The following is a 14,376-nucleotide window of genomic DNA, read 5'->3' as shown; positions in this document are numbered from 1 at the left end:
GTTGGAGGCATTTTCCTTAGGATATTTCCCGTTCCTTCGTAGCATGTTCCCTCTAGAACCGTAGTTTGCCTCCGAGTCTACCATTTTTTTGATCAATGCCGTGCCCTCTTCATCATTCAAGTGGTCAAAACCTCCCCCCGCGGAGGCATTTACCATCTCCTTAGTCCTTGGTAGTAGAGTTTGGAAGAATGTTTGAGTAATGTACCATTCCGGTATTCCATGGTGGGGGCAACTTGCTATCAAATCTTGATAACGGTCCCAAGCCTCACCTAAGGACTCCCCATCCTCTTGTTGGAACGTATGGATCTCGTTGCGGAGCATCGCGGTCTTTGAGGAAGGGTAGTACTTGGCCATAAATGCTTGGGCTAAGTCATCCCAAGTAGTGAAAGTATCCGGTGGGTGAATGTTCAACCACCGGTCCGCTTTGCCCACAATGAAAAACGGAAACAACATCATTCTCAAGGTGTCTTCGGACACCCCATTCTTCTTCATCATTGATACTTTCCTCTTAAACTTCCGGAGATGAGCATGGGCATCCTCCTCAAGATGACCTCCAAACAAGTCCTTCTCAACTAACCCGACTTGGGCGGGGTGCATTTCAAAATTGTTTGGGGCCAAAGTGCCAAAGTTGATGGGATTACATGAATCATTATGGTTAGGCCGGTTGTGATCTCTAAGAGCCATTTGTGGTGGGTGGTTCGGTTCTTGATGTGGTGGTGTTTGAGGTGGACTATTGTAATTAAGGAAGTTATGAAAGGGGTTCTCTACTAAAGTCTCAATTGTGGTATTTGGTTGAATCGTAGTTGTTGTATCAAAATTTTGTGGGATGTGTGAGTTTGGTTGATCAATGTTTGCTTGGGTGGAATTATTCCTCACTCTTTCAAGAGTCCTAGTCCTCAAGGTTCTAAAAAGCCTTTCGGGGTCGGAGTTGAATAGGAGAGCTTGGTGATTCCTTCTAGGCATACACTTGACAAATCGTAAGTCTCCTAGTGTTTTTTCACACTAGGGAAAGGCAAAAATCACACACACTCTACAAACAACAATCAACTACTAAAACAAAAATGACAATTGAGACAAGATTAAAGCAAAGACTCTAAATAAAACTAAGCATAACCTAACGCCATCCCCGGCAACGGCGCCATTTGATATAGGGATTTGCCGTCACTTCCTATACCAAAACTATTTATAAAACCCGAAAAAGCGTAGTATTTAGTCGGGGTCGAACTCAAGGATGGTGGGGGTTGCTACGAAGTTCAATTAGGAGTCAAGTTTAATCAAAATTTAAAAGAAAGGGTTTCGGTTATAATCACTAGAGCAAAAGATAAACAAGTTGGTGATAATGAATACGGTTAATTAAAAGCTAGGGCCTTCGGGGTCATCAATATGGTTTAGGGGCAAACATGAAGATCAAAAAGGGTCAATGGTGAGAGGTTAACCTAAGATGAAGAACCAATGTCTTGGCTATCTTAAAGGTGGCTACTAATTTTCATTAAGTCTCACACCCCTCCTAGACACACATCAAGACTCCCAAAAAAAACTTTCATTCCAAGGGAGAATTAAGCAATAAAGGAAGAAAGGCAAAAGCTTTCACTTGAGCAAATCAACAAACACCTTGAGTGCAATGAATAGGAAAGTTAAACAATTTCACCAAAGATCAAAATATTCAAAGAATCATGCCCCTAAATTCCATAAAGAATCACCCTAAACCCTAGAAGGAATCTACTCACTCATGTTAAGGGAAATTATGCTAAATAGAGAAGAAAAGCAAACAACACAAGGAGGAGACATGATGAATGTTGTAGCAATATCAAAGGACAAGGAAAATGTAAACAAATGATAAACAAGTAAAAGAAAGGAAAGAAATTATACCAACAAAAGGAAAGATGAAGGCTTGATTGATTAATAAGAAGGAAAACCCTTCAAAATCCCCAATACAAACTTCAACAACAAGTGTAAACAATTGACTATTACTAGAACTAACTAATTCTTGCTAAATATTAATAATAATTATTGAAAGATTAGTGCTTGATTAAGAAGGTATTACAATAATATGGAATGTTTTTCAGATCTAGGGTTATGTGTACAAAAGGGTTTAAGAGGGGGTATTTATAGGCTTGTACAAGATTAGGAAGAAAAGAGGAAGAAAAGCCCAAAATCTCGTCTGCTGCGTTTTGCGGTGCCCGGCGGCAGGTGCTCCTACCGCAAAACCGTGCAAAGAATTAAAACAAGCGGCATCTGTGTTTTTGCGGTGGGCGGTTCTTGACTGCCGGCAAAACACACTCTTCAGGACTTTGGATGTGTGAAATGCTTGGTTGACCAGCAGCCGGTGCTCCTACCGGCAGCGAGGCCAAGCTCGTTTTTCACCAAATTCTTCAAATAAATTCCACTGTTTGTGCTTTACCGGTGGGCGGTTGCTTGGCTCTTGCCGGCAAAGCACATTCCTCAACTTTTCTTCAAAAATCTTAAGTCATTCTCTGGGGTGTGTTTTGCCGGTGGCTAGACCGGCTGCCGGTCTGCCGGCAAAACACACTCTTCAGCATTTCTTCACCTCTTCTTCATGTAAAGGCAATGGGGTGCCTTTCTTGCCCCGAATTCTCCATACTTGGGTCGTTTCCTACAAAAGGATGCACAAGGTAACAAGTACGGGCATTGGGCACAAAACGCAAGGAAAAACACCCGAAACCGACTCGATATGAGTCGGTTTGCATAAAAGAAAGAGGGAATTAGGAGTAAATTAATCGTATATCAATTTCGCAGAGGCCGAAGCTAGTGACGCATTTGCTAAATTGTGCAACAATGTCGCAAATATTACAAAGAATTTGAGAATATATGAGGGTGGATTTGTCATGGTAATAGTTCTTTGTATGTGAAAATGCTATATGATGGGATTTGTATAGAAGGCTGGGGTGCTGTTTATAAAGACATATGTTGTTGTTGTTGTACTTTCTGCGTCTCAATTAATTTTTTTGTTCGATCAAAATATTCTCTAATTTGTATGTATAAGAACGTAAAGAATTAGCCGAGATGAAGAGAGCAATTAATTAAGTCAGATCACAAAACGCGTGGTATTTTCTTGAGATTGAAGAGTCTAGGAGGGGAGTGTGCAGTCACCATTCCTATTAAATTGTTTTATTGATTGCTGATCAAGAGCCTTTGGCTTAAAAAAATGCAACTTATTTCACATTTTTTTCTTGTTTTAATTTAGTATATATTCATCATTTAATTTTGTTATCAACTTGTTCCTTACTTTTCTCATTTTTGGGAAAATGACAGAGCAACACCATTTTGGCAGAGGAGAAGCAGATTGGAATTGTCCTTTTTTTTGTGTTCAACAAACCAGAAAATGACACCTATTGGGTCATGGAAGAGGTCACCAGAATGAAGCAGATGTCACAAATTGACCTTTGGTCACAAATTAGCAACTTTGGTCACCAATTAAGTAGCTTAATTAAGTCACTAACCATGACCAAGCAAGGTCATGACCAAACAATTGACCTTGCTTGGGAATGGCCTTAAGACTCAAGTCATATTTCATATTGGAATGACTTGACGTGTTAGGGAAATTCGAAAAAAGTGGACAAATTTTTAATCGAAATTTCCAACTGTTAGGGAGAGCACATCCGCTAATCCCCTAGCTCCACTATTGCTTTCCAGTTCCCTCGTTATAAGAAAGATATTGTACTGATTATTAACATTTGATTAGAGGCAATCATGTGATCTGTCTAATTTTACTTTTGACTACTTTGGTTCCTTGGAATTCAATTATTAAATCTTAGATGATTAATGATTTGATTTGGCCGGTTTGATTATGAGTAGTTTTGTATTGATTCATTTTAAGCACGTGACAAATTTTTCCATTACACAAAGTGATGGTTTCAAGTTAAACCTCGCAAGTGAACGATGCGTTGCACTAGTAAGGGTCGAACACGAGGAGTTTGGGAGACTATTAATTGTTGTTATTCTTAAGTTTAGCTAAGTCAAAGGAAAAGGATTGATTGGTGAAATAACTATGTAAGCTACACTAAATGACTAACAATTTAAACTAAATAAGCAACAACTAAATTCAAAGAGAAAACTAAAAGGAAAGATGTGTTATTCAAGATATAAAAAGACTAGGGCACGATTAAGCTACAAACATTCATGATTATCATGCTAATTCCGGCAATAAGTCATCTTGGGTACACAAGGCGGGGGAAAACGCCTCTAACTCGCCTATTGACTCCCTCCCTGGCTCACAATAGGACACTAGACCTACCGACTCAACTCCCTCCCGGGCTCATGACTCGGAATCTCCTATACAACATTCTAAGACCCTAGGAACGCGCGCCATCCCCAAGGTAGTCGATTTATGCTAGGAGTCATTAAGTATACGATAAATTCCCGGCCTTCCCAACCCTTTTCCCAAAGGTGAAGGTCAAACCGGTCCCCAAAGGCACCCTCTTTAGGCTCTCCCTCCCGGGCTCAACCCAAATAGGCAAAGGATGTAAAAAGGGGGTCAACTTAGGACCTAACCAATTCCCATTGGTGGACAAGGGTCATCAATCAACCAAAATCCCAAATCACAACATTAACAAAATAAATCCTAAGGTAAACCCCACCAATTTCCCCTTAATGACTATTTAAATGGAATCAAGCATTTTAATCACTCATGTAAGTGCCCAATCGCACCCTAGTAAGGGTACTACTCACTAATCATGGTCAATTTAGCAAGACAAGCAATAAAGGAGGATACTTTAACAACAAACATGGTAATATTATGAATTTTATGATAGAGCATGTAATGGTGATAAGAGATGATGGAAATCAACTAATAAGGCTAAGAGTAAATGAATCAACTCAAAAAGACCCAAGCTTTATCAAATCTATCAAAGTCTCAAACTTTATATGAACAATTCCAATCAAAAGCATGAACAACAAACAAGAGAGAGAGAGAGAGAGAGAGAGAGAGAGAGAGAGAGATTTTGACTAAACTATCAACAAACAACAAGTCTCAACAAATTCCAACAAAAAGAAATCTAACAACAACAAACAACAATGGAAAACAATTGAAGAACAAGGGAGACAAGAGAAAAAGGAAAGAAGCAATACCAACTATTGAAAGGATGAACAATAAGGAAGAACAAGGTAAGAACAATAATAATAATCTTTGATTGATGAAGAATGATTGCCAAGTTACAAAGGATTTGAGTTTCCTCTCTTAACCTTACAAATTTCTTCCCCAAACTAGGATTGGATCCCTAATTTTAAAAAATTAAGTATTTATATGCCTTACAAAAAGTTAGGTGAGAATACAAGAGAAGACGAAAACAACTGCAGCCGAGGGAGTAAATTGTACCCGGGAGGGTACAATTATGCCCGGGCGGGTATAATTGTACCCTCCCGGGTAAAATGTCAAAATGGGCTAAAAAACGCTAAAAACGCCAAACGGGTGAGAGATACCCGGCCGGGTAAAGTTGTGCCCGGCCGGGTGTAGTTTACTCCCTCGGTTGCAATTCTTCATTATTGCTTCCTTTTTTCAAGTAAATTCCGCTCCAAGTCCCGTTCTTATATTTTCGAGCACGGTACCTACAAAAGGGTTCATAAGTACGGGAAAAGTGCTCAAAACATGTCTTACACTAAGCATGAGGGAAAATAACTCGGACTAGGCTAATACTAACTAAATGAGTTCATAATGCTTGATTTATCATGACAAAATGGGTCCGGGACATCAAAATATGGGGGTTAAAATGGTGTTATCAAATCTCCCCACACTTGACCTTTACTCGTCCCCGAGTAAGTCCAAAACCAATGCACAAGAGACTACTATAATATCCATCAAGAGTGTGTGCACAATATAAGCATCACTCAATTATTCTAAACTATTAGCCGATTGAGTCTTAGCGCACTCAACGCTCCTTCAACTCACAATTTGACACTCATGAGGGAAAAGTGCCCTATTGCAAGGCAAGTTGGGTCTTGTTACAAAATTGCGATGCATTCATCAAGAAAGCACAAAATAAAGCAATAGAATGCATCTAACAAAAAGTCAAATCGCTTTCCTCATCTAAGCGGCCGTTTTGCTTTGAATAATTAAAGGTTTTGGTCGGGAGATACCGTCTCATAGTCTTGGCGGGGTGTCAATGCCCTAGTTGTGGCTCAAACAACCTCAATATGACAACCAAATGCCTAGGAAACAAATTCAAAGGCGGGCAAAGGGGGAAATCAAGCCTAACTTTCAAGATTTACACAACACACACAAGATTCAACCATACCGACCCATGACTAATGGGGACCTAGACTACCGACTTCCTCACGGTTTTCACTAATCTCTCATTTTGTTTTTAGAACGGGTGATTTTTGTGCAAAAAGTAACCAAAATCACTCTACTACTCGACTCGTGAGACATGCCCGCAATCTAACATGGAATCCTCTCTTACAAGACCATTTATGAGATGCAAAAAAAAGAAAATATGCATAAAGAGAAACAAGGTTGTAACGGGGCTAGGTGACGGGACGAAACGGGGTTGGTGCAAGCATCATTTTGGGAAAAATGTGGAGGTACATATCAAGAAGTTGCCAAAATTCCATTTCTTCCACTTTTATTTCAACAAATGAGTAACGTCTACACCCTAACAAAATTGGTTTCTCGAATTAATGCAAACATTGTGCAAACCCGACTCACTTTGGAAAAACACAAAAATTATCACCTTATTGCAACCAATGAATAACGTTTACACCCTAACAAGAGATTTGATTGCCAAAATCAAGCAAAAATTGTGTAAACCCGATTCACTTAGGAAAAACATCAAGTGCCCCTTTATTCTTACAACGCCTTTTTCTACTCCAATGATGAAAGGAGTGTTGCTTGGCTTTTTCTCATCAAACAAATTATAAATGAAATTTTTTTCTTTCTCTTTTTTTTTTTCTTCTCACACATTTTTTTTTCTTTTCTATTTTCTTTTCTTTTCTTTTTCAAAACCTCTTTATTCAAACCAACCAAATGAAGGTAATTATTCCGACTCAAATCATCAACTAGGACTCAAAACTCCCTTCTTCATACAACCAACAACATGTAAGCAACTTTCTTGATAAGGGAAGGTTGTTTATGGTATATAGCTAGTTTTGTAGGTGTCAAGAAAAAGGTTCAAGCTCAAAAGGGGTTATCAAAATAAAACCTAGTCTAAAGGGTCAAAAAATTAGGCTTATTTGGCAATGTGAGGCTTAACAATGAAATGCAACTAGTTGTTTCAAAATATGCATATAAATGAACATCTCATGGTCTAAAAGGAAAGGACGTCATGCCCGTGCGTCGTGATGTGACATGCCACACAAGGAGCCTACTCACACCTATGGGAGACCGGGTATGGATGTACCGGTCCCAAGGAGGCTCTAAATCTCACATGTAAGTAGCTATATCGAAATCTAGGCCTAGTCTACGGTCTATGGTCTCACAAGGTGGTCGACACTCTCCGGTCTAGCCTCATTTTCCCGGGTATTTGCAAGCAAACACCCTAACAAGGAAGTCTCTAAGGTACAAGCCACTAAGAGGGGAAAAACACGACCTAGACAATATCATCATAGAGGGTATCATACTCCCTTCCTAGACCAATTTTGTTCAAAAATTTTATATACAAACTCGATGCAATGAGAAGGAAACACAACACATATATACATGTGACAAAATGCAAGCGGAAATCAAAAGAAAATGAAAATAAACATGCAACCAATATCTAATCCTAGCAGCACGCATCAACTGAGGGGTAATATCCGTATAAGACCCTTTAAATTTAAGGATTATAACGTAAATTTAACATGTGAAATATGGTCATAAACGAAATACAATAGAAAACGATAAAGATTAAGAATCAACCTCGGGTCCTTTGTAATGCGGCGTAAAGAATGAAATCAACGAGAGATTTCCTCCTAATCGTTGCACCCAAGACCGTCTGAGACTATGCCCTTGTGCTAGAAATGCTCTCTAATTGACTTGCAATATTGAGAGAGCTATTGTGAGGTTATTCGATGTGAGATCTAGAAGTTTCAGAGAAGAACACCCTGAAACCCTAATGTTTTTGTCAAAAATGAATGATACGGTCAAAAGGAGAGGGAGCCTCTCCTTTTGTTGCCTCGGTCCGCGGGTCTCATGGAGGAGGGAGTGGGCTTTCCACTTTCTCCTCATTATTAACTCGTGGTCCGATCAATTCCGCTAAAAATGTATATGACGGGTTTTATTATAAACTGTCATCGGTTATCGGTTATTAATACATCGACTAGTAACACGGATTAGTCTAAATATTAATACATGTCCGACAAAGACAATATTGTATAATTAATTCAATATACATTAATTAAATATAATCGTTTATATTTAATTTACGAACTAACTGTTTAATTCGCCTTAGCCCATATTATTTAATCCGTATTAAATAATTGTCTCAACATCGCGTTTGACTAATTACTAGTCAATAACTCCGACTAACTGGTTAGTCATAATTGGCATCAACATGACTGTATTTTCATACTGTCATATCTCTCAAACGTATCCTATAGGTGTGACTTTTAGGGACCAGTTGATCACCGCCATCTGTATGACAATAACGTCAAACTTATCTAGCAAGCCAACCGTTATTGATAAACGTGGATCAACTGATAATAATACCAAAAAGTATGCCCTTTGATCCTTTTAGAGATTTATAAGTCCTTGCACTAACTGTTAAGGACACCATCCCCAACAAGCTTCCACTTGTCCGTACAAGTGTATGTGCAATGACGTTATCCGCACTAACTGGAGGACACAAGCTCCAACAAACTCCCACTTGTCCGTACAAGTGTATGTGCGATAACCGATTCTCATATTCATTTAAAAATTTCTCCCACTCAATGTAAAACAATTTGCAGATCCGGATCCGCAAAGGTCGTATTTTACAATCGATCTGTATCTTGAGTGGTTTCCCCGACTAGAGAGTAACTTAACTGATAAAACGAATCCGTATCCGAGCATGGCCATGCATTTCGATTCTGACTCCTCGAGTGGCCCTGAGAAATATCGAGTACCTGATAAAGGCTGAATATTTCCTTCAACTCGACTCCTTCCGATCTAAGCACAGCATGAAATGACCCAGAAAAAATCTACTTGGCCCCCTGTTACGGATGACCGTGAGAAAGAAACCAAAGTCACCCAAAATCTGCCTTAGTCTCAAGAGACAAATATAGTCAAAAGAATCGACTCTTAGGATCACCATTGGGGTCCTATCCACGACCGGGCACCGAATGTTATAAAACATTTAGGACTCCACGTCGATGTCACAATTGTGTCCTACGAAATATCCGTATAAATCGCCTCTGTGATTGGTCAGTCAACCGGTTGACTTATGGCTCGTTGAACCCACCATCAACCAACGTCACAAAATAATTGCCAGAGTTATCAGCTCAAGTGGGCAATTAAGGACTAAAAATATAATGTTTGTTCAGTTCACTTTGTGGTGTTCAAAATTGTCGTACAATTCCACATGAAAAACAAAATATATAAATATCAAAACGATGATGTCGTATAGAGTACATAAGGGAATGAATCTAATCCATAAAAGAGTACTACAACTTAGGAACACGTTTAATTCCCATGGAATTAACGTGCCCTTCATGCTTATCTTGTCGTAATGGTTTAGTGAGAGGATCTGCTATGTTATCATCTGTAACAATCTTTTCTATCACTACTTCCTTTTGCTCCACGTAATCTCGGATTAGATGAGCTTTCCGTTGTACATGTCTAGACTTGTTGCTAGACTTTGGCTCCTTAGCTTGGAAGATGGCACCACTATTGTCGCAATAGATGGTGATCGGGTCATTCGAACTAGGCACTACGGATAGTCCATGTAAGAATTGACGCATCCATATCGCTTCCTTTGTAGCTTCAGACGCGGCATAGTACTCGGACTCAGTCGTAGAATCTGCTGTAACAGTTTGTTTGGAACTCTTCCAGCTGACTGCAGCGCCATTAAGAGTAAAAACGAATCCAGACTGAGATTTCGAGTCATCTCGATTCGTTTGGAAGCTAGCATCTGAACTTAGTTCTGCGCATAGCTTTTGAGGACCTCCATAAGTCAATGCCCAATCTTTAGTCCTCCGTAGGTACTTAAGAATGTTCTTGACAGCCAGCCAATGTGATTCACCTGGATGCTGTTGGAATCGACTTGTCATACTCAATGCATATGCCACGTCCGGACGTGTGCATATCATGGCATACATGATTGATCCTATAGCCGAGGCATAAGGAATCCGTGTCATGCGCTCTTTCTCTTCCGGTGTCTCTGGTGCCTGAGACTTGCTCAAATGCACCCCTGGAGCCATAGGAAGGAAACCCTTTTTGGAGTTAGTCATGCTGAATCTCTCTAGGACTTTGTCTATGTAAGACTCCTGACTGAGAGATAGCATCCGACGTGATCTATCTCGATAGATACGGATGCCCAAAATTCTTTGTGCCTCACCCTGATCTTTCATCTGGAAATGGTTTTTCAACCATACTTTCACCAAAGTTAAGAGAGGTATGTCATTCCCAATCAGGAGTATGTCGTCAACATACAATATTAGAAAGACAATCTTGCTCCCACTCGACTTGATATACAGACATGGTTCCTCGACCGATCGAATGAATCCATTTTCTTTTATCACTTGGTCGAAGCGATGATTCCAACTCCGAGATGCTTGTTTAAGTCCATAAATGGAACGCTTAAGCTTGCACACTTTCTTAGGATTTTCTGGATCAATGAAACCTTCGGGTTGTACCATGTACAACTCTTCCTCCAAAAAACCGTTTAAGAAGGCGGTTTTCACATCCATTTGCCAAATTTCATAGTCATGAAAAGCGGCGATCGCTAAGATAATCCGAATGGAACGCAGCATGACTACGGGTGCAAAAATCTCATCGTAGTGCAAACCTGGCACTTGGGTGAAACCTTTAGCAACTAGTCGTGCTTTGTAGATATCTTGTTTACCTTCCACAGAATGCTTTATCTTGTAAAGCCATTTGTATTGAAGGGGACGAACCTTAGCAGGTAAGTCAACAAGATCCCACACGTTGTTCTCATACATGGAGTCCATCTCGGATTGCATGGCCTCAAGCCATAGCTTTGAGTCAGAACTAGTCATGACACCTTTATAGGTTGCGGGTTCACTACTCGTTAAGAGTAGAATGTCATCTATGTCATGTTCCTCGACCATACCAATGTATCATGCGGAGGAATAGAGACTCTTCCCGACCTCCTAGGTTCCTCAGGAATATTAACCGCAGCCGGGATTGAAGGAACTGGTTCCTCCAATGGTTGCTCGGTACTTGGTTCTGGAATCTCCGACAGTTCGAAGGTTCTATCACTCTTTGCATTCTCGAGAAATTCCTTCTCTAAGAATGTCGCACTAGCCGCAACAAAAACACGTTGTTCGGTTGGTGAATAGAAGTAATGACCAAGTGTTCCTTTAGGATAACCTATAAAGTATGTCTTGACCGATCGCGGGCCGAGCTTATCCTCGTGTCTCCACTTGACATAAGCCTCGCAGCCCCAAAGCCGTATAAAGGACAAGTTAGGGACCGTTCCCTTCCATAGTTCATATGGAGTCTTGTCAACAGCTTTAGACGGACTTCGGTTAAGTATTAGAGCGGTGACAAAGAGCATAACCCCATAATGAATCAGGTAATACCGTGTGACTCATCATGGATCGAACCATATCAAGAAGTGTTCGATTTCTCCGTTCGGACACACCATTCAACCGAGGTGTTCCAGGTGGAGTTAATCAAAAGGCAATCCCACAGTCTTTGAGGTGTTGATCAAACTCGTGAGAAAGATACTCGCCACCACGATCCGAACGCATGTTTTAATCTTTCTACCCAAAGAGGTTCTCGTACCTGTTCGGTATTCTTTGAATTTCTCAAAGGATTCACTTTTGTGCTTCATTAAGTAGACATAGCCATATCTACTTAAATCGTCCGTGAAAGTGATGAAATACCTATAGCCTTCTCGTGCGGTGATTAACATAGGTCCATATACATCCGTGTGTATGAGCCCTAATAGGTCAGCAGCGCGCATTCCAACACCTTTGAAGGAAATCCGAGTAATCTTACCGATGAGACATGATTCACACGTGCCAAATGATTGAAAATCAAAGGCTGAGATAGCTCCATTCTTTATGAGCTGTTTTACGCGTTTCTCATTAATGTGTCCCATGCGGCAGTGCCATAGATACGTTTGATCTTTGTCACCAACCTTTAACGTTTTATTCATTACGTGTAATATTTCGCTGGTCTGATCTAAAACATAAATTCCATTCATGGAGACTGCCTTGCCATAAATCATATTGTGTAATGAGAAAATGCAAGAATTATTCTCTATTACAAATGAAAAACCAAGTTTGTCAAGTGCGAAAACCGAAATAATGTTTTTAGAAAGACTGGGTACATAATAGCGATTATATAAAGATAACTCAAATCCGCTAGGAAGCTGGATCACATATGTTCCCCTCGAGACGGCGGCCACTCGTGCTCCATTCCCGACACGCAGTCCACCTCACCCTTTACGAGGGGTTCGATGTTTCGGAGCCCCTGCACATGATTACACAGATGAGAACCACAACCAGTATCTAGTACCCAAGTTCCGTAACTTGCGTGGTTAATCTCAATCATATGAATAAAAGTAGAAGAAGAAGACATACCAACGGGTTTAACGCGACCGCTTTTATGTCCTCATGGTAGACAGGACATGTACGCCTCCAATGCCCAATCTTGTGGCAATGATGGCATTCCATGTTTTCATTCTTGCTCTTTGTCGCGCCCGATGAGGTGCTCGACTCACCAGGCCCACTCTTGCCTCGAACCTCGACTTCTTAAACTTCGCCTTACCTACTGCTAGGTCCGCTTTAGCTTTGCCCTTACCCTTGCCCTTGTTTGACACAACGAGAACATCCTGTTTCATGCTCCCACTGAACTTCATGTCCTTCTCGGTCTGTACGAGGAGAGAGTGCAGTTCATGGGGACTTTTCTTCAAATCATTCATATAGTAATTCGCTCTAAAGAGCGCAAAACCATCGTGGAGTGAATGAAGCATACGGTCAATAACAATGTTCTCGCTGATATTACAATCAAGCGTCTCCAGCTTCTCGACATTCTCAATCATGCTGAGAATGTGTGGGCTAACTGGTTGGCCCTTCTGGAGTCTCGCATCAAAGAAGCGAGTGGTATGCTCATAGGTCACGATTCTCGGTGCTTTCGAGAATTCCTTAGTGAGCGTGGTGAAAATCTTGTTTGCACCATGGGCTATGAAGCGTTTCTGCAAATTGGGTTCCATTGCAAAAATGAGTACGTTTTTAATCGCACCCGCTTCCATACAGAAATCGTTAAACTTGGCGATTTCATTAGCTCTAGCCGTGGGACCTGGGTTTGGCGGGATGGGCTCTATTAGATATTTGAGCTTCCCGTCAGCAGCGGCAGCATTCCGTAATGCCGCCTCCCAGTCCGCGAAGTTTGATCTATCATTCTTCAGTCGAGTAGACTGATTCATCTGATTTATGAAGATCCGAAGCCAGGACTCACGGTCCAATGTGGCACTTGCCATTGGGTCGTTAGTTGGACCAGCCATTACGTTATAGCAGTTTAAAAATTCGTGTTCTACACTGAAAAAGAAAGAAAAACAAAAACGAAATAAGCAACTCATCGAGGTGATTTAAGTCTATTTAAAATGTATTTTAACGTGTAGACTCAAGCACTTGCATAATTGATCTTCCTCAAGAATGATACAAGTGATCCCAAGACTCAATTTCCGTAAATTGATAAGCCAACTGTTTAGCTAATTCTTCCGTAAGAACTCTTGGTCGATAGATTTATGTAAATCCTATCTATAGTCCACCATGATCACAGGATCGTACGAGTGACCATAGTGTTGAGATAAAATAGGTCAATCGGTTCCAACTTACCCGACGTAGAAGGGGTCATATTATGCCTACCGACGAAAAAGGGACTCATTGGAGTTTGACCTATAAAGACCATTCTCAATTTTGGTTTATACGAGGAAGATCCCATCAACTAAGTTTTAATTCATTTTAAGTGAACGAATAACTAGCAACTGCGTGAATGAATTAATTTAGGTGATGGCTTAGCATAGATCGTGTGACATGAGAATGTCAAAGAAAACTAACTCGTGACCTCTATATGTGTCAGTTTTCATGCAATAATTAGGTGGTTTGGTTTTAGGCGGAATATGATGCATATTATCATTACAAAAAAAATAAAAGAATGCAATACGTAAATAAAATTCCTAGTGTGGCCTATCCTAGTAAAAAGAACATAATACAACTTTGGAATCCGCCGTTGGACCCGAAAAGCTTGTCTTGATGTTCCATCTTTGTCCATGCAGC

General features: G+C 40.4%; 1 non-coding gene across 1 annotated transcript; it reads left to right on the top strand.

The window, feature by feature from the left end:
* The first annotated feature begins 214 nt into the window (after positions 1-214).
* On the top strand, positions 215-321 carry LOC141624944 (small nucleolar RNA R71). The gene has a single exon (XR_012534747.1). It is a non-coding gene; the product is annotated as a small nucleolar RNA R71 (small nucleolar RNA).
* The last annotated feature ends 14,055 nt before the right edge of the window (positions 322-14,376 follow it).

The sequence above is a fragment of the Silene latifolia genome, chromosome X (assembly GCF_048544455.1).
Source record: "Silene latifolia isolate original U9 population chromosome X, ASM4854445v1, whole genome shotgun sequence".
In the NCBI taxonomy this organism is placed as follows: domain Eukaryota; kingdom Viridiplantae; phylum Streptophyta; class Magnoliopsida; order Caryophyllales; family Caryophyllaceae; genus Silene; species Silene latifolia.
This window is presented reverse-complemented; position numbering and strand designations above follow the sequence as displayed.